Source organism: Mus caroli, chromosome 18 (assembly GCF_900094665.2).
Source record: "Mus caroli chromosome 18, CAROLI_EIJ_v1.1, whole genome shotgun sequence".
Lineage (NCBI taxonomy): Eukaryota > Metazoa > Chordata > Mammalia > Rodentia > Muridae > Mus > Mus caroli.
In genome coordinates this window covers 20,506,662-20,526,523 of record NC_034587.1, presented here as the reverse complement: position 1 = coordinate 20,526,523, position 19,862 = coordinate 20,506,662, and the positions used below count along the sequence as shown (strand labels likewise).

General features: G+C 40.7%; 1 protein-coding gene across 16 annotated transcripts in view; it reads right to left on the bottom strand.

Moving 5' to 3' along the window:
* Dtna (dystrobrevin alpha) overlaps positions 1 to 19,862 on the bottom strand; it is a 342,602-nt gene that overhangs the window by 141,204 nt on the left and 181,536 nt on the right. For 4 of the 16 annotated variants that reach the window (XM_029471849.1, XM_021151028.2, XM_021151026.2 and 1 more), the window contains exon 1: positions 18,386 to 18,607. The exons of the other annotated variants lie outside the window; for them this stretch is intronic. The gene's annotated coding sequence lies outside the window, so the exon portion shown is untranslated. Of the gene's footprint in view, positions 1 to 18,385; positions 18,608 to 19,862 lie in introns of those variants that run through there. 16 annotated transcript variants of the gene reach the window in all.

Genomic DNA, 19,862 nt, shown 5'->3' with positions numbered 1-19,862 from the left:
GGAACTAAGGTGGGACCTGGAGAGGCTCCTATCTCTAAGCAGGGATTGGTTGGAGGCACTCAGTGTAAGAGAGAAGAAAGCACACGGGAACCCAGGCAATGGGAAATTAATACTTAAAAAGAAAACAAGAGGGCTTCTCTCTATTGCTTTATAGGTTCTTCCTGTTTTAAAGAGATGGGGAGATGTAATGAGGAAAGACTCTCTTAGAAGAAATAATTAAGATTTCACTGAAATAAATGAGGTTGCATCATCACTATCTTCATAGAACATTTAAAGATTTCAACTCTGTTGGTTGTGCATGAGATCTATACAATAGCCACACACACAACCAGACTCACTTCGTTAGCATATGTTGTGAAGCTTTTTCCTTGGTGAGAGATTTTTTTTTTCTTTTTTTTTGGATAACTGTGAAGAATATCAAAGAGGCCAAATGTCCGTGGAATATTGACAGTTTCACTACAAGGCTATTTAGAAATGAACAGATTACCTTTTACTTCCCAGCTAACACATTCTAATTTTTGAATGAAGATATTTTATAACTCACAGAATGGAAGGAGAGTGGCCTTGTGGTATCTTTGTTTAACTGCATATAGTATTTTTAATTTAAATGAAAGTGACGTAAATACATATTATGAAGTAAATAAACCTATATTAAAAATATTATTTTTTTACTTAAATCAGCATATAAAGTGTTAGATATCATGGAGACTTTTTAACTGTGTTTTTGTGATCTTCCTCCCTTCCTCCCTTCCCCCCATATCCCCACCTGTGGTCTCCTGCCAGGCCCCTTCCCATTGAGACCTATGCATGCTTTTCTTCCTGTGGCTTTGTTCTTCTGACAGCGTGAGGCTGTCAGACAGCAAGGCAGGGAGATGCATTTGCATGAGGAACACAGTGCAGTTCTTCCTTATATTTCTATTCCTAGGTACTTACTTATTGGCTTGATTTTTTTTAGACAATGTCTTGCTATGTAGCCCAGAGTGTGGCCTTGAACTTATCATGTGCCCTAGGCTTGCCATGAGCTTAGCAATCTTTTTCCTCTGACTTGTAATTACAAGTGTGCCTCACCATGTCCAGCTAACTCTTCAACTTTTCAAAAGCCACAACTGAATTTCTCATCATCATTGTCAAACCAAATTCAAGTGGCTTGTGGATTCACACTGTTTAGCACAAAAAGGGGCTAAGAATATGTTCTGACAGTTTCTAGTTTCATTTCTATTATGAAGGTGTGATTTTGAAAAATGCATTTCAAGGCATGAAAATATTGTCTAAAACTTCAGAGTACTGACACGCCTCCTTTCACATTGCTGACTGGGTTTCTCCATCTGGTCATAGGACCTGAAATTCATTAGACCTGGACAATTCATGGGCCATGCCTCCTACCACTCTGCATTAAGTCTTATCCACTGTTATAGAAAATCATTAAGTTCCCTGTTGGATGACAATTACAATAATATCAACAGAAAAGACACTTTCTAAAGTGTTTTTCTGGATGGACTTCTTCATGTTAATTAAGGTTTATGTACAATTCATTAGAAACTAAGTCTTCAGGCAGTGGAAATGAGCATTTGGTAGTGCATGATCATGCACATCTTGTGTGGGCACACACTAGGGAGAGTTTTTAAATTTTATCAATGTAAGCCAACCAGGAGACAGAACTGCAAACCCAGCACACAAGCGTGTATGATGGTGAGAGCTGTCCTGGGAGGCTGATGTCAAATCAGTTCTAGAGATAATCACTGTTTTCTCATTGACTTCACTTTTGAAAAGAGAAGTAAATTCCAAGGGGATTAAAGCCTTAGGGAATGTATCTTTGTTGCTGGGGAGGTGAGGATCCTGCCTAAGAGAAAATGAAGTGCTAAAGAAGAGGTGCTTTGGTGACTTTGTGTATAGAACATCTTAAATGCTAGGTTCATGGGGAACTGCCTCTTGTGGTTGGCAAGACAAGGATGAGATGCAATGAGATCTCAAGAATCATACTAATTACAAAGAATGACAGTAACCATGATGAGATAACACTGTTCTGGGAAAGCTGCCAAGTGCTTATTTAGGAACCTTAGCATGACAGACAGACAGACAGACAGACAGATATATGGATGGATGGATGGATGGATGGACAGACAGACAGATAGACTTGGAAAATATTTGTTGTGGTTTCATTTTTTTTTGTTTGGGACAAAATAAAAGTCTTTTCTCCAGCCTTCTAGCCTTTATTATGCAACACACTTTTAGTCAGAAGATTCCTCAGCCTAAACCAGCAGGGGTTGTTTTGGTCAGGGGAGGCAAGCAGAGAACCCTGCTATATACACACTCTTAGTGTGGACCCAGAGTTCTCGTTTTAGCAGAGAGAGGGAGCATCCTTCACTGGGGAGGGTGGCTGCAAATCCACCATCTTTGGTTTTTGGCAGGCATACACAGGCCTTCATGAACTTCATCACCACACAGAGCACGCTTTTCTATCCAGAACATAGATCTGATCTACAAGTAACTCTTAGATCCACAAGTAACTCAACGGAGTGGATAAAAACTAAAACAGCCGTTACAGAAAACAGTAGAGGAAATCCCCACCTATTTCAAATGAATTGTGGCCCTGGTAGGTTTTCTGGAGTACCTTGGAAACCTAATGGACAAGGTTTATATTAATGAGACATAGATGCTCTGTTGTTTTTGTAAGAGCTTTTAGGATACGGATACACTTAACAAGGATGATGCTAATGTCACGGTAAGAATAGAAATTATATACAAGCAAGAAGTGAATAACAGACTGGCTCCTGCTGGCTGTTCCCAAACCTAATAGAACTAACAAGGTCCCCACAGCATCTAAAGAATGTTCAGCATTCCTCTCCTGCCCCACGTTTATCTCTATAAAGCTATAACTTGAAAGAGACAAAAACCCCCTTGAAACTAAGAGCTGTCCATTTGTCTATTTACCTTTCATTAGTGCAGCAATGAGTTAAATGTGGGCCAGACACAGATGACACAGTGGTAACACACAGTGGTAAACAAGACAGAAATAGTTTCTACCCTCAGGGATCCTAACAGCCACAATGGAGAAGACAGACATTAAAAATGATTACAAAAATAATTCTTTGTAATTGCTGTAAATGTTACTCAGAGAAGTAGGTTACTACAGACACTAATTATCCAGTAAGCACCTTCACCACCATCATCACCATGGATGTCATATTTACCATCCCCACTGTCATCTCCAGCAATCATGCTCGATATATCAGACACTATGCAAAGTTCTGTGAATCTTTTAGCTACTAATAGATTTCAGCAATAAAATTTTAGCAATTTCAGCCATTCATGTGAATCTCAGAATATAGCAAACTGAGTGTTTTGAGAGATATAACGGGAGACTTCCTTTTCTGCAGGTATAACCTCTATTCTCTTTCAAAGAGGCCCCTGGAAGACCCTTTGTGTCTTGATACATTTGAATGCATGACTGTTGCGAACAGATACAGAGAGGAACAATGTTTCTAGGCATGGTGTGATTAAGAACGTTTGTGTTTCTAACAAGTAGACCAAGGCCAAATGAGTGAATGCAGAGGAGACCGCTTGGTGAGATGACTGAGACCTGTGGCTTCTCCTCTCATTGCTGACCTCTAGTCTTCAGTGATGTTGCTCAATGAATCAACATGAGTGGAGTTTTTGGTGGACATTGGCAAGGGGCCTGTGGAGTCTGATAAAGTGGAAAAAGAGACCTCAACCCACACAACATTAGGGCCAGGAGTATAGAGGACTGCAATTCTGAGACCACCCAAAGAATGTGGGGATAGTTCATCTCTGTATGAGTACATAAGAGAGCAGGCAGGTCTAAGTGACAGCGGCATTATCCAAATCTGGATGTGTGGATCTAAGCCAGTTCTGGTGTCAAATGGTATTTAAATCCAAATTCAACTTCAAGACTTACAATATTCTTATTTGCTATGTTTGGCTAGATTTTGTGGCAAGGGTGCAAGGACTAAGATGGCTCAGCAGTCAAGGGCACATTCTCTTCTGGCAGAGGACCTGAACTTGGCTATCAGAACCCTCATCCTCTGGTCTACAACTGTGTGTCATTCCAGCAGCAGAGAATGCTATGCCCTCTCTGGACAACGGTGAGCAGTACACTCAAATGCACCCCCCCCCCCACACACACACAGACACATGAGCACATATAATTAAAAATAATAAATCATTTAAAAATTCTTTAAAAATGAAGGCACGAAAGAGCTGCAGGGTAACAATTTTTCCTCTCATTTTTCTTTTTCTGGCTCAGAGGGACTTAGCACCTGCTTGGCCAGAGTATATAGTATATCACCATTCACAGAGCAGAGCCTCCAGAAATTGAGGTCTGCTTCCATGGTGCAAGTTCAAGGCACTTTTACCACCTCACTCAACGCGTGGAATTTTACCTCTTTTGAATGAAGACTGAAGAACGTGGTACTAAATAAATCTCAAGGCTCTGCCGGTGCTCCGACTACAAATTACTCATCCAGCAGTTGTTCCGCTGGAATTATCTACAAAATGCAGCTTTGGCAAACGCGGCCACTCAGCAGGGCACAAGTGCAGACCTTGCAGTTGGTGTGCTGTGGACAGACTTCAAGAGCAACGCGCACATCCTGTGGGTTCTGGAAAGAGAACCGGGGACATGATGTCCTGGCGAAAGCTAGTGCTTCTGTTTATTTTTGGAATCACCCCTTGGAACCATGAAGAGGTGAGGGCTTTGCTTTTTATATTCATTCAGAACCAAGGACAGGAAACACAAACCTTAGAGCATTCAGGTTCCACTAAACCTGGCTAGTGTGTCCGTCCTGGAGTCTTAATCAGTAGGTACAGCAAACTCTCAGCAGGTATAAATAACCCAAGGCTTCTTTTAGGTTGTCTGCTGTGGTTGGGGAGCTGCCAGACCTACAAAGACTATTGTTTCTGGGTTGCCGTTCACTCCTCTCCCACTTTGAATGTTCCATTTTCCCCCTTTCCTTTGTGTCCTAACTTAGGCTGTGTTTCCTTTTATGTCACTCAGAGTACCTAGTGTGCTCTCAAAAATACTCCTTAAGGACCAAGCACAGATTGGGTTCTGTCTCTTTAAAAACAAAAATCAATGTCAGAGTATGAAACAACCCCTGTGCCCGTGTCTCTGTCTCTGTGTGTGTCTGTGTGTCTCTCTGTGTGTCTGTGTGTGTGTGAACACACAGGTGTGTGCATCCATACAGATGTTAGAGGACAGCAGTGGGTGTTGTCCCTCAGCCACTGTTCACCTTATTCTTAGACACAGGGTCTTCCAGGTAGACCTTAAGTCTGCCTTAAGTCTACCTTAAGTATCTTAAACTCACCAAGTAGGCTAGGCTGACTGGCCAGGCAGCCCCAGAGACCCGCCTTTGTCTGCCTTCCCTGTGCCGAGATTATAGACTCACAGCACCATACCCAGGCCACACATCAGAACCCTGTGGGCTCTGTGGATTCAACACAGGTCCTCATGCTTTCGTGGCAAGAGCTCTACGGAGTTATCTCACAGCCTTTGGTTTTAATGTATGGGAAAGAGTAAATGTTTTACCTAAGGGATACACTCTGACTTTTGCTTTGTTAGCTCTTCTCAAAACATTGTTCCTTAGGGGGAAAGAAGCAACCTGTCACCCAGGGGCTTAATTCAGAAGAGATTAAAATTGGTGCATGCTCTCTTTATATTTCTCACTCATAGAAATGGAGAACCTTGCTGTCTTTCCTTTGGTTGAACACATAGTAACTTCAGGAAGCTAAGGAAGGCAAGCAGTTTAGAGAGAGTGCTTGGCCAGGAAGTCAGACATATTTGGATTAAAATCCCTGATGTGTGAGGATGTTAGGTTCTTGGAGTTTAGTTTCCAAGACTTTGAATTTCCTCATTTGAAAGTAGATTCAATCAAGTGTGAAAGTCCACAAGGCTTGAACAAGATGACCACCACCTTGTTTCTTGTTAGGTGTTAGTTGTTGTCACTTGACATCTGTCACACTCTCCTACCAGCGTTCTCATATGGCATCTGTGCACGGGGTCTGTTTTCTTTCAGACAGAAAGGCAGACAAATGTACCGGGTCTTGGGGTCATGGTCATGACCTGGCCATGCTGAGTGCCCAGAGCTGGGCACATAGCCTAAGCTGGGATTGGCTTTTAAGAAAAATCCTCTGCAGTGTGGATGGGAGGCTGTTATGTCACTCATTGTTAGCAGGAAAGCTCCTGTCTGGGAGCTGGAGAAAGACATCAGATCTGGGGTTTTTTTTGTTTGTTTGTTTGTTTCAATAGTAGCCAGTAAGGCCCAGGCAGAAACAAGCAGAGCCTAGAAACAGGGAGTGTGATGCTTTGGGCATGTCCTCTGACTCTGCATCAAGGATGAAGTCACCTGTATGTGGGCTTCTCTTACATAAACCAGTTTCTCTTTTTAACAGACTGGAGTGGGATAATGATGACAACGGTCATGATGATGGCACCATGCCTACCACCTCCACCACAATAATCACCAGCACCACCACCATAATAATCACACAATAATCACTGTCCCCACCCCCACCACCATCATCACTACCCCCCCCAGCACATTCATCAACATCACCATCAATATTACCATCATACCAGGAACCAAACCCAGGGCCTCACACAAGGCAGACAGGGGCTGTAAACCCCTGGCCTCACCCCCGCCCATAGAGTGATGTTTCTGGAACCTGCATTAAGAAAAGCTCGCTGCATTCTTTTTGCTTTCTTTTATTTCTTATCACAAATTGAGGCCTTCTTTTTCACAAAGTAACTTCTTTGTGTCACTTTCTTTAATGAATAAAATTTGTTCTTTGATATATTTATGCATGTAAAATGCATTCTAATTACTCTAACATCCCATCTCTGTCAATCTGTCCTCTTTCATGGTTTTTTGCTTTGTTTTGAGACTGACTCATTGAGTTAAAACCAGGGATGTGTATACGACTGCAGCTTTGAACTGTCCATTGCAACTTAGTGGGACATCAAAGGTGCAGAATTAAAGACAATGACTGCTCCTCTGCTGGAAGCTTCAGTCGCTTATAGTTCAATAATGAGGGAGAGGGTCCCAAGAGTCCTTTTCCCATAGGTAACTGATCATTGACAAAGTCAGTCTTTTGTAGACCACAGCAGGGAACCACAGTGCTGTAAGCTCAAAATCATGATTACAGTGGCCATGTTATGCTAGGAAGAACCTTTTCTCTGATTCTTTACTCTTTAGAAAAGTCCTAAGCCAGGCGTGGTGACCCAGACCCTTAATCCTAACACCGAAGAGGCAGAGTCAAGCAGATGTCTATGAGTTCTATGTCAGCCTGGGTTTACATAGTGAGTTCCAGGATGGCTAAGACTACAGAGTATGACCCTGGCTCAAACAAACACACAACAATGAAATTCCAAAAACAGTAGATAAGATAAAATTCAGACTTTTTCTCATGACTCTGGCCTTGTTTGTTCTCACAGATGTGTCACACTGAATACTCAATTTCAAATTCTGACTTTTTAACTGAATTCATATCACAGCATTGTAAACATATCTCCGGGGAACCATTCATAGCACACAGGAAGGCAAATAGGAAAAAACTAATCAATGCTATGGTTACCTCCCCCTGCCAACTCAGTTGGATTCAGAGAAGCCTGGGCATTAGGGAGGGACAGCCTTGAGCGTGTTTTTGAGGGCATTTCCAGAGAGGACTACAGAGGGCAGAGTGAGAAGCTCGGCACTGACTGTGGACTTCTGCGTCATCTCCTGGGCTAGGATTCCAGACTGAGCCAAAAGTGAGAGGGAGAGAATCATCTGACAACAACATTTGTCTCTGCTTGCTTCATATCTGCTCAGATATGAGAAAGCAGCCTTATGTCCTTGTACCTCAGCCACAAACAACTCCTGCTGCCACATTTTCACACCAATGGACTGTGTCTCCTCAAACCACAGGCAAACAAACCTTTTCTCCCTTGTGATGCTTAATATGGGTTGTCCAGCAGACAGGATCTAGAATAATCTCCATTGTTCATGCCTCGTCTGTGAGGGATTATCTTGATTAGGTAAAGTGAGGTGGGAGGGACCACTCTACAGGTGGGCAGCAACAATCCCTAAACCTGGTTTCTGGACAGCACAAAAAGGTGAAACTTGCCCATTGTCTCAAGTTCTGGCTGTTATGACAACTGCACCCTGCAACTGTGAGCCCAAATAACCCCCTCTCCCTTAAGTTTGCTTCCTGTTGGGCGTCTTATCACTGCAACAGGAACAGTAGCTAATGCAACTCTGCTCATACCGGGATTCTATCTTAGCAAGAAAAGCAAGCACTAGATCCCACTGTGGGTACAGTCATTGCTAACACTGTGCTCAATTTCCTTTTGTTTCTTCTTGCCCCTAGTCTCCAGTAACAGTGTCACACGCCATATACTATTTTATAAAAAAGCATATTGTCTCTCAAGAAACATTTTTATAAGGGTCTTAGAATGGTTTTTCATTATGTGGATATATCATAATTGATTCAAGCATTTCTCCATTCTCAAGTATCTACTTTTTGTTAAAGTTTTAATGTCTTAAATAATACTGCCCTCATGACCATTGTTTATGAATTTGGGGTAAAATATTTTCTTTTCAGAAATTCCTAGAAGTAGAATTATTGTGTAAATGGTCATAAATATTTTAAATGAGTTAAAATATCATACAACTATTTTCCAGGAAATTTGTAGTAAATCTCATTATTGTAAAATAATGCTTATTAAATTCACATTTACTGGGTACATAGCATTTATTGACCATGGAGTGACTTTACTTACACACTTGCCTATTATGAGACATTCCCTGTTACTATTTTCCATCATTATAAGTGATGCTGTCAAAGGATCATTTGTACAAAAGTCTTTATGTCCATTTCAGATTATTTCTTCAGGAGGCTCCAAAAATAATATTTTAATCATAGGCTGCAATTATTTCGAGTCACTGCTGCACATGGATGACTTCCCAGAACTACTACATTTGTTTCTGTTCCCGACAACAAGCTAAGAGAATGGCTTCCAACCTCAATATCATCTTGTATTACTGCTAGGAGGATGGAAGAGGACTCAGCCGACAACACATCTAAAAACAGTTGATGATTGATAGCTGTGCACCGGGAGCTCATTTTTAATTTCTTTGAGTAGAGTGAAGCTTAGCAGTTTTCTTATGGTTTTTCTCTTATGTGCTTGTGACCTAGTCATCTATGTCCCGTCCGTCCCTATTTTACAAATTTTAATATTTTCCACAGACATCCTACTAAGTCTTTATATAAGGTTATTGACCTTATCATCTCATGTATGTATAATTAATTTTAATTAATAAATAATTTTACAAATTATTTCTATGAATTTGCACAGGTACTTTAGGTCACTGATCTCCATCCCTCATGAAAGGATACAGAAATCTTTACTCACTGTATGCTCCTTCGTCACGTGGGGAGGCAGCACAGCAGAGGCTCAGCACACAGCCTGCAGCACTGCGCCAGCTTGAGAAGGAAGGAATGTTAACACCCGTCTTTTAGGATTGTCCTAGGGGTTAACTGATGTGCATGTCCATTTCTGAGTGTCTTTCTGAGAAAGTTCTTACCATTATTGGCTGTTACTTACACATTTAAAAAAATGCTCCTAATGCCATTTCTTTGACATGGGAATACTTAAATGTCAATATTGTGAACTGTAGTCCAGATTTTTTGCAGCATAGAACCCCCTTTCCTTCATAGATCATTAATTTTTTTTTTTAGATATTTGCTCAGAAGGAAACAATCTGCTTAAAGATATTTACATGAATTGGCACAGCAGCTTTATTTGCATAGTCACAAATTATAAACAACCTAATGCCGAATACCAGGTAAATGGCAAATAAGAAATGATTAAAGTCATAAAAATAATCATGTTTGATGATCCAACAATGTGGAATGTGGTTGAATCACAAAATGATTGTTCCGAATAAGAGAAACCAGGCAAAAATGTCTTCACTATGTAGGCCTGTGTACATAAATTGTAGAAAATCAAACAACCAATAATGACTTAAGGCTGACCTGTGCTTGCCTGGAGGAGGAAGGAGTGGGTAGGAGGCATTGCCAAGGGGCTTGGGGAGACATTGTGGGCAGTTTGTGTTTTCAGTGATGACTTGTGCTATGTACAATAGGTCAACATCTTTTGTGTATGATGTAAGTAGAATAGTCTATTACCAATGTTATGACAATAAAGCTGTTTGAAAATTCCCCCTTTTTGTGTTACTTCCTAAGCTTGTTTTATTATACCTAATTAACAGTGACTCAGTTGTAACTTATTTTACAATGTGCATTGTTTTCTTTCCCAATGTTATAAGCACACAATAAATTTCTTCCTTATTGATAAGTTCTGTCTGATCCAGGATACACTAATCTACAATCAAGTGCTACTTATATTGCCTATACTACCTCCAGGATTTTGTCTTTATTAATGCCCCCTATAACTGTGGTCTAACTTAATTGTAACTGCATGAAACACTCAAATGCCAGTAAAGTAACTGGTAAAGTAGGTTTCCTCTTTGATTTAGGCTTCCTCTCTTGCTCAAGCCTGCCCTAATCAAAGGATTATATCGGAAGAGAATATTTAAATTCAAAGCATTCATTTAATAGAATGTTAAATACTCAAAATGATAGATGTTAAAATTCATAATTTAGAGAGGGGGGGGCAGAGGTGCTGTTCACTTTGTTTGAGAGGATTTTTTTTTCACCCTGGAAATTCACCATGCCGGGCAGTCTCCCTGGCCAGCAAACTCATACTTCTGCTTGCCTCCATCTCCCATCTCCCCCAGAACTGAGGTTTTAAGCATTCCATCAGGCTTGGCTTTTACATGAATTCTAATTATTGAATTCAAGCTAGCAAGTTTGCAAGACAAGTGCTTTACCAATGGAGCACAGTCATTGCTCTTGCCTAGGAAAGGCAAGTTCTAGCAGTAGATAGCTATTGCTGGTGAGGCCATTGAAGGCTTAAAGGCAAGATGCTTTGTTATCTAAATTGTTCAAATCATGGAGTTTGATTTCCTTTATCTTTTTTGTTTGTTTCTGAGATATGGCCTCATTGTATAGATCTGATTGGTTTGGAACTCACTATATAGATCATGCTAACCTCAAACTCACAGAGGTCTACTTGCCTCTTTCTCTTATTAAAGGCATGCACCACTAGTCTGGGCTATTTCTTCCATCTTTAAAAAGGAAATAGATAAAGTAATTAGTAAATGTTGATATGGCTTTGCATGTTGGTGCTTGCTTACTACCCAAGATCTGGGGAAGAGAAGGCAGACAGATCCTTGGGCTCTGTGGCCTGCCCTAGCTTAATCAATAAGGCACAGGTCTCAATGAGAATCCTGATCTCAAATCAAACCAAACCAAACCAAACCAAACCAAACCAAACCAAACCAAACCACACCAGCCAAACCAAAAGGGGAATGACATATTCTAGTTTTTTCCCCCTGTTCCTGCATTAAAACACTCGGACCAAAAGCAACTCAAGGAATGGAATCCAGGACAGAAGCACTGCTTACTGGCTTGCTATGTTCATTCTTAGCCAGCTTTCTTGTATAGCCTTGACCATCTGCCTAGGAAATAATATCACCCACAAGGGCACTCGTACAATAATTAGCAATTATGACAGTCTCTTACAGACACTCACACAAGGCTATCTGATGAGGACAATTATCTAATTTTTTTTCAGGTGATGACTCTAGGCTGTTGAAGTTGAAAGTTAATATTAATTAGGACATAGTATCAGAGGAACAATACCCAAGGCTGACCTCTGGCCTTCATATACACATACATGTTCATATGCATGTGTGCACACACAAACAAATTTGCAGAAGATACTTTCAGAGGCCTATAGTTTACATCTTCCCAAATAGAGAAAGAAAAATCAAATAAAATGGCCATTTGGCCACAGAGAAGCATCCATTTGAGATGTTTGATGAAGTGGACTGGCTTTTAGAGATGATTTCCACTCCTGTACCCCTTGGGAGTTTTTCCTCAGTAATCAAGGGGTGAGAATTTAGGTGATTCTTCTAATCCCTCTTCCTTGTTATCTTCTTGCAGCAGTTGGCTAGTGCACGTGCCCAGTAACATCATTATCAACACACTGCCTTCTCATTGCAGAGGAGGCTTAGACAAACGTGTCAAGAAAACTGTTAGTCATTCAGACACAGGTCTCTGCTTACCCTTTTTCTGCCATCTTCTATATATCTCTAGACATGCCCCCTACATTCTTGCTCTCCCAAGCTACAGTGTCCTCAAATCTCCTTTGCCTCCACATGTGGCTTATTCATCACTCACAGCCCACGGCAGCAGTACTGTCCCTGGGTAGCCAGTACAACAGAGGCGTTGTTTTTGCTTTGCCTTGTGTCTGTATGTTTTCCTGTTCTTAATTCTGCCTCAGTCAGCATGCACATTTCAGTTGGATTTCAAGGCAAGTAACTGTCTACAGAATTCTTCTAGGTCAAGGCTGACAACCTACTCACACCCAGAAATCCACATCTTGAGGACAGAGATCAGAGTCCAAGTTTGTACTTAGGTCTAATTGAGTTCTGCCAGGAATCACTCACTTGACCTTGGTGGCTCCTTCTTAGCCACTCAGGATTAGGCTTTGGCCAGGCTCTGGCTTGATATTCTAACTGCTCAATTGCTCCCTTAGGTTGCAAAAATGTCAGAACATTTAGTTTTCAGCAAGATGGCAATGGACAAAGTGATGTATTATTCAAATCCCAAGCATGAGAGAGATTTCATTTTCTCTCATTACTCCCACGAGCAACAGACATTCTCTGTCAGAAGGTCAGAGTCCTGCAGGTGTCTTTGTAGATTATTTGAATGAAGCACATTATTTGAAGTAGAGACTTAACTATGTCAGTCAAATTGATCGATAGAATTTCAACAGAAATTCCTTTAACTTGCAAGGGGAACACTCCTATGAAACACAAACAACTGCTACTTGTAAAAATCAAAACAAAAGATTTTAATGAGAGGAACAACTTTATAAAACTCGTCCTATTTACATGCCATCAACAGATGTGTGATGTGCTACACAACTGAAGACGGAGATGATGTGGAATGATGGACTTCTAATGGGACGGCTGTGGCTATTCTTATCAGAAATGCTTGCATTAGATGTGCTCTGTTTCCTTCACCATAATGATGTTGCTCAAATGCCATGGGCAGTAAGAGACAATTTTAAAAGAGGCTTAAAAATCTAAGTCAGGCGTTCCTACCCATTTTATTTTAAGGACAGACAAAAACTCTCTCAGACTGCAGGACTCCTATTGTCATCTTTGGGATGATGATACTGATGATATGGTATGATGATTCACTTCAGCCCCTTCAGTACTGACTCCTTCTGGTCTGTTGTCCAGGCTGCTGTCATCTGAAACTCTTCAAGTGCACATGGCTTCGGGGCATTCAGAGTGAATTAGTTTAAACTTGACAGAAGAGCAGGTAGGTGAAGACTCAGCATGGTGGACAGAGCTGACTCTGATCCGACATCCCAGACCTGCAATTACTGGGACTCTGGTCATTAAGAAATTAGCAACACGTTTACTTCCTAGGTTGTGGTATGAATTAAGTGGTACATGAAAATTGCCTGATGCCAGATTGTCAGTGTATGGTTACTGTGGTGGCAATGACAGACAGAGGTGGTAGTGTGCTGATGACCTGCTCCTTGAGCAGGTTTGTGAATTCTCCTATGTGGTTAAATTGTAGCTATGTGAAAAAAAAAAACCCAAAAACCAATTTCTGTTATTTACTACTTTTTTGGGAGGCATCTCATAAATCTCTTCCCTTTCCATATCCACTCTTCTTTTTTCCATTTCCCTCTCTCTTCTTCTCCTCTCTTATCCCTTCTCAGTTCCTTTCCTTCTTCCTTTTCCACTCTCTCCCTTCATTTTTTGTTATTACTTTGTTTTCTTGACAGAAATTCTTGCTAAGCAGTTCAGTTTGGGCTAAAGCTTACAATCGTCCTGCTCCCGATCATTAAGTGCTGGGGTACAGACATACAGCATAACACCTGGGTACCACTCTTTATCTTTTGTGTGTTATAAATGCAACTTCTAGCTTGTTATTTGTCTTTTAATTTTCCTTAAAATGTTTCCCAGAAGTAACATTGCCATTTCTGTGATGCTTCTGCTCTTGAGGGCATGCTCTTCTCTGCCAAGTTCTATATTTTCTATATTACTCTCATGGATCCTCACCAAATCCTGGAACTGCTAATCCATCTAGCATTGTCTCTCATGTGTGAAATAGGTAGAGAGGTGAGGATTTATTTTTCTGAATATAATCTTTCCTCAAATAATCCAGAATCAAGAAGTTTGAACATGAAATATGGTTTGGAAGTGAAATTGAAAATGCAAAGTAATTAAGATTTTAAAAGGACATAGACTGTGAACCTTTCATAGCATTTGTACTGAAGTCAAGAATTATAAAATTACTCTGAAATTATTATGAATATGAAACCAGGTGAATGCTCTTTATATATTGAATGTATAACAAGTGACTTTTTCCTAGAAATGAGTTTATTCTCTTCTTATAAGATACTGATTGTCTAATTCCTGATAAGCTTAATCATTTTTTTATGAAAGCCTCTAGTGTTTTTCTAGCAAAGTCGACATCATCTTATAATACAGTCCTTTAAGAGCACAACAAAGCACACCTATTGTTACTGATTTACAAATGCTATTAATAGAATTAATTAAAGTTGAAGCACATTTCTGAGAATCACACAATACAGTAGAGATTTCTATTTTCTTTCTAGAAAACATTGCCCCTTTATTAGCTAGAGAGTCACATTTTCTAAGTCTATCCCACTCTCCAAATTAGTCACTATTGCTAATGTCATCTGCACTGGCATTATGAACATGGAATCTCTACTTTCTTTTTTCACTTGAAAAGTTTAAGAACCACTAGAAAGAGTAAAAAAAATCCAACCCTTCATATAAAACTTACAGTGGCCAATAATAAACCACATTTTAATAAAATAATGTCAAAGTATCCTTAATACTGCTGCAAGAGCTGGTATTGAATCCTCATTCATTGGCTTAATCTTCAGTTTATCTTAAGATATTGTCTTGGGGTTCAGAACATATCATACATTTTCCAGAAGCCTCAATGTGAGTCCCTTTGATTATCCACCATAGCTCTGTTGAATATATACTTCATAGAGGTAAAGGTTTTCAGATAATTGGCTACCTGACTATCTATGTGGTACCAGCAATTAGAGACAAAATTTAAAGCACAGTGCCAATCATTCACATGAACAGGAGTTCCAAGTTGGACGCAGGCTGATGAAAACACTCAGTTACAGAAGTTTGACAGTATTTCTGATTGTAGTGAGTACACCAAGGAATGATTCTGCGTCTTACAAATGAGGGTAGCAAAGCAACTCTATACAGGAAGCTTCTGTTCAAACAAGTCTTCAAATGTGTGTGTGTGTGTGTGTGTGTGTGTGTGTGCGCGCGCGCGCGCGCGAAGGAACAGGTGTCATAACAAGTCTGGAGGTTCCAGGACAAATTTGTGGGGTTGACTATTCCCTCCAAACTTATGTGACAAGTGCCTTTACCCATTCAGACACCTTGCTGGCTATCCAAAAGAAGCCACTGTCTTCTGACCTCTGTGACAATGGCTACAGAGATGAATGCTTACCTATGATCTGGTGTCCGATGACATGACAACCTGACATTTGGATATAGGCTGTTTACTGCATACACTTCTTGTTAAATGTTAGCTTAGACAGGGTGGAGGAGAGAATTCTCCTAAGGTAGTGTATGTGTGTGTGTGTGTGTGTGTGTGTGTGTGTGTGTGTGTGTGTGAGTTAGATAAGCTAATAGAATGAACTGTATATTGAGTTGGTTAGTAGTGGTGCACACCTTTGATTCCAGCTCTTGGGAGGTAAAGGCAGAGAAACCCTGCCCTGCCTTCCCCCAAGTACACACAGAAGAAGAATGAACTGTACAGTATCATATATCTTAAACATGATATAGTTAAGTGAACATGCTTTTTATCAATTCTACCCTGTCTGTACAACTCACTGCTTTTTGTTTTTTTTTGTTGTTGTTGTTTTTTTGTTTGTTTGTTTTTGTTTTTCGTTTTTTGTTTTTTTTTTTGGGGGGGGAAGGGTTGGCAACTTGACATACACCTGCCCAGAACTGGGAAAAGGGAATCTTAACAGCAAAAATTGCCTTCATAATATTGACCTGGAGGCAAATCTGTAGAACATTCTCTTGACTCATGATTTCTGTGCTTGGACCCCATTCACTTTGAGTAGTATCATCTCAAGACAAGCCATTCATGGTCCTGGGGTGTACAGGAAGACAGGTTGACCAAGGTAGTAGATAGCATTCTCCCACTATCTGTGCTTGAGTTCCTGCTCCAGTGTTCTGCCTTGAGTTTCTGCCATGACTTCCATGCGTGCTAGACTACAACTGCAAGCTGAAATGAAGCCTTTCCTTTGCAAGTTGCTTCTACCATGGTGTTTTATCTCAGCAATAAAAATCTTAATGAAGTCACGTGCGGAATATTTCAGTACTAGTGAGAGAGGGGGAGCACCGACATTGAAACTTTCACCTTCTGTCACCACGTGAGTCATGTCCTCTCTCCCTGTTTCTTTGCCATCCCTTTCCTTCTCACCCACTTTGATTTTTTTTCTTTCAATAAAAACAGATCCTTCTTTTCCACCCAGACCATTCTTTTTTAAACCAAAGATGCTGCCAGATTTCAGAGTTTCACATTTAAAAATTTATGAGGTCTGTTTTGTTTTGTTTTGTTTTGTTTTGTTTTTTTCTGATTTGGGGGAAACTTCCCATCCTTTCGTAAAAATCTGTGGTTGTCAAATATTTATCTCAAAAGATAATCTGAAAGGACGTTATGACATTATAAACAACAAAGAGAAAATGAAAAGACCAAATTCTTAGAGAAGCATTAATCTTTTACAAATGTGAGTTGTGATTACAATGCTTAGATGTTTGTTATCATGGGAAACAGTCCCTCCTTTTTAAAAAAGCATGGCCAAGTATGTTCAGAATAGTGATTATAACTCCTAGGTGAAATTTGGGAGTTAGTTTAGCTACATTAAAACTCTATAGCAGGGAAACAACAATAAAAACAGTGCAAAAATACGTCTAACAAAACCCAACTTTCTCCTTTTGGAGAAAGCATAGTATACACTCAACTTGTAATAATATATTGGTTCTTGTCCTAAATGTTAATAAGTGGCAAATAATTGATTTTATCTCACTCAGAAGGTCTTTTCCAAACAGTGTTCTTAGTGGGTGTTGAATAGGCTATACTATCAGCCAACTTTGCAATGGTTTAGTCAGATCTTGCCTTTGCAAGCTACCAAGACAACTTTGAACAAGTAAGACAAGTTGTCTGGTTTGCCCTTGGCTAAAAGATAAAAGAAATCCTATTCTTTTGAAGGAATAATACATAAAATGTCAGTAAAATCTGAACGAGGAGCCAGAGTAAGTTATCAATAAGGATGTTTTCTTTTGTTCATGGGCTTGCTTGGAGCATCTCAAAGTCTCCTCCTTGATGCCAGCTGCCAGGGTGTCATGTGAGCTAATCAGTAGGAGGCGTCTTTGCTCACTCTGGCATTCCCGGGTGCACCAAGCCACATTGCATTGTTTACATCCGGTTCTGGCAGCTATCTCTAAGCAAACGAGTTCATTTTGCACTCACCCATATTGTATTTACTTCTGTTTTTAATTCCTCTAGTACACATAGAGTTGCAGTATATAACAGAAAAGAATGCTGATAAATTGACATACATGCTAAAATGCGTGGGGAAAAATGGAACTCTGATGCTGACTGGAGCTGGAAGTCAGTATGACTCAAGAGGGAAGAAAAGCCTGCACAGGGTGAGTTCACTGAGTAACCTGCTGGAGAATCTCTGGAACTCCTGCTTAACTGAGCATGTAGCTTGGCCAATAACCCCGAAAAAAGCAGAACATTTGCAAAGAGAAAAACGAGAAAACGATCCACTCAGTCGATCACTGATCCTACAAAACTAATGACTATGCTTTCTGCCTCCTTTCTGTTTCTTTCACACACACACACACACACACACACACACACACACACACACACACACACACAGAGAGAGAGAGAGAGAGAGAGAGAGAGAGAGAGAGGGAGAGAGAACCACAGAACTCACAACCCATTAGATACATTAGAAAAATTCACAACACATTAGAACCTGAGACTTTCAGTTAAAAACAGGTGTAGGCGGAGGTGGGGAACTTGGGAAGGGAAGAGAGCAGAAATTTCCCCGAGCCCATGCCGGGATGGGGGTGGGGTGGGAGTGAAATTCCAACCAGCAAACTACACTACTGCCTCAGAGGTAAGAGAGTTCAGATCCGGAGCGCCGATTGTACCTTACCTGCTTTTGTAGTTTAACGCACCAACATGCCTCTAATTCTTCCGCACAAGCACTACATCTGCTGAACGCTAATGCACGGGACCTTACACACTTCCCCAGAAGAAACTCCAAAGTAACCTTTAACTTCAATAAAAAGCTGTGTTCATTCCTCCCCTTGTGTTCAACACAGCAATCCAATACACCTCATCATGTGGTCTGTTGCCATGGCAGCGATGAATCCAGCTGCTGAGATACAAAAGACTGACAAAAAGTCGCTTTTTCCCTCCGCCCACCCGGACAGAGCCAGATTCTTTCCCCCTGTATGACAAGTCTAATTTGAATATTTTTCTCTTGCTGACTCAACTCCACGAACAAGGAAAAAGAAAGATGAAAAGGAGGCACAGGTAGAAGAATACAAGGTTTCCCAAACATTTAAATGAACAAAATAACTATATTCATTTTAAATTGCCACTGAAGTCTCCAAACACTAACTCTTACTCCTTACTCTGTCTACTAGATAGTTTTAAATACTAGTTACTAAGGCAGTCAGATATATTCCCACAGTCCCTTTCAAAACATTGAAAATGCGTTGATTTAGTTGGTAAACAGGCTGAAAACACACACAGGTACACAGAAGGCTAGTTTCAAAGCACTTTTTTTTTTCTAATGCAAACTTTGATATCAGTTTAGACGTAGGAGGAAAAATCCTTTGTTTCCTTTCTATCAGCTTCTATTAGAACAGATCTGTGGTGACACAGCTTGTGGGACAGAATGAACTAAACTAAGCCTGGGGGCTCTAGATTACTAGTGAGGTCTCTGTGTTGGGACAGCAGCAGTCCTAAGCAGTTCCAAGGATGTCTAGGAGGAATGGCGAAGGGGTTAGTGGACACTCTGTCCTTTAAGGGAAGTGGATGCAGTCATTTCTGTTCTCCCCTCCCACCACCTCTGCCACGCCCAGTTGAAGTTCTGTCCTCTGGCTGTGGCTTTGTCCTTCTGGCTTTTTCTTGAGGCTTTGCAGCCCCATTTCACCTCTCAGTGTCACTTACATTTAATTACATTTGGTCACCTTCCTATCTGCCTTCCCTCACTGGATGTGGGATTTCCGAGGAAAGGGAACTTTGCCTTGTTCATCTTTCCCTGCCTATTGGCTGTAAAAATAGATAGCACGAAGCAGGGAGGATGGCATGTGTGCTTTACTTCTGTGTGCTTTATTGTTTGCCTTGAAGAAAGCAGCTCTCTGGGACCATGTGCCCAGCTCCTCTGCCATAAGCATCAAGGGCTTTGAAGGCCTCTCCTTAACAGTTCTCCTCAGAGGCTGGGAGAGAAGCTCTAAGAAACGTCATGTAGGGAAGCAGTTGTGGACTAGAGATCTGAGGCGCACACAGATACACACACATACACACACACACACTCACACACATGCATGGCAGAGAGACAGACAGACAGATAGAGAGAGGGAGAGGAGAGAGAGAGAGAGACAGAGAGAGACACAGAGAGA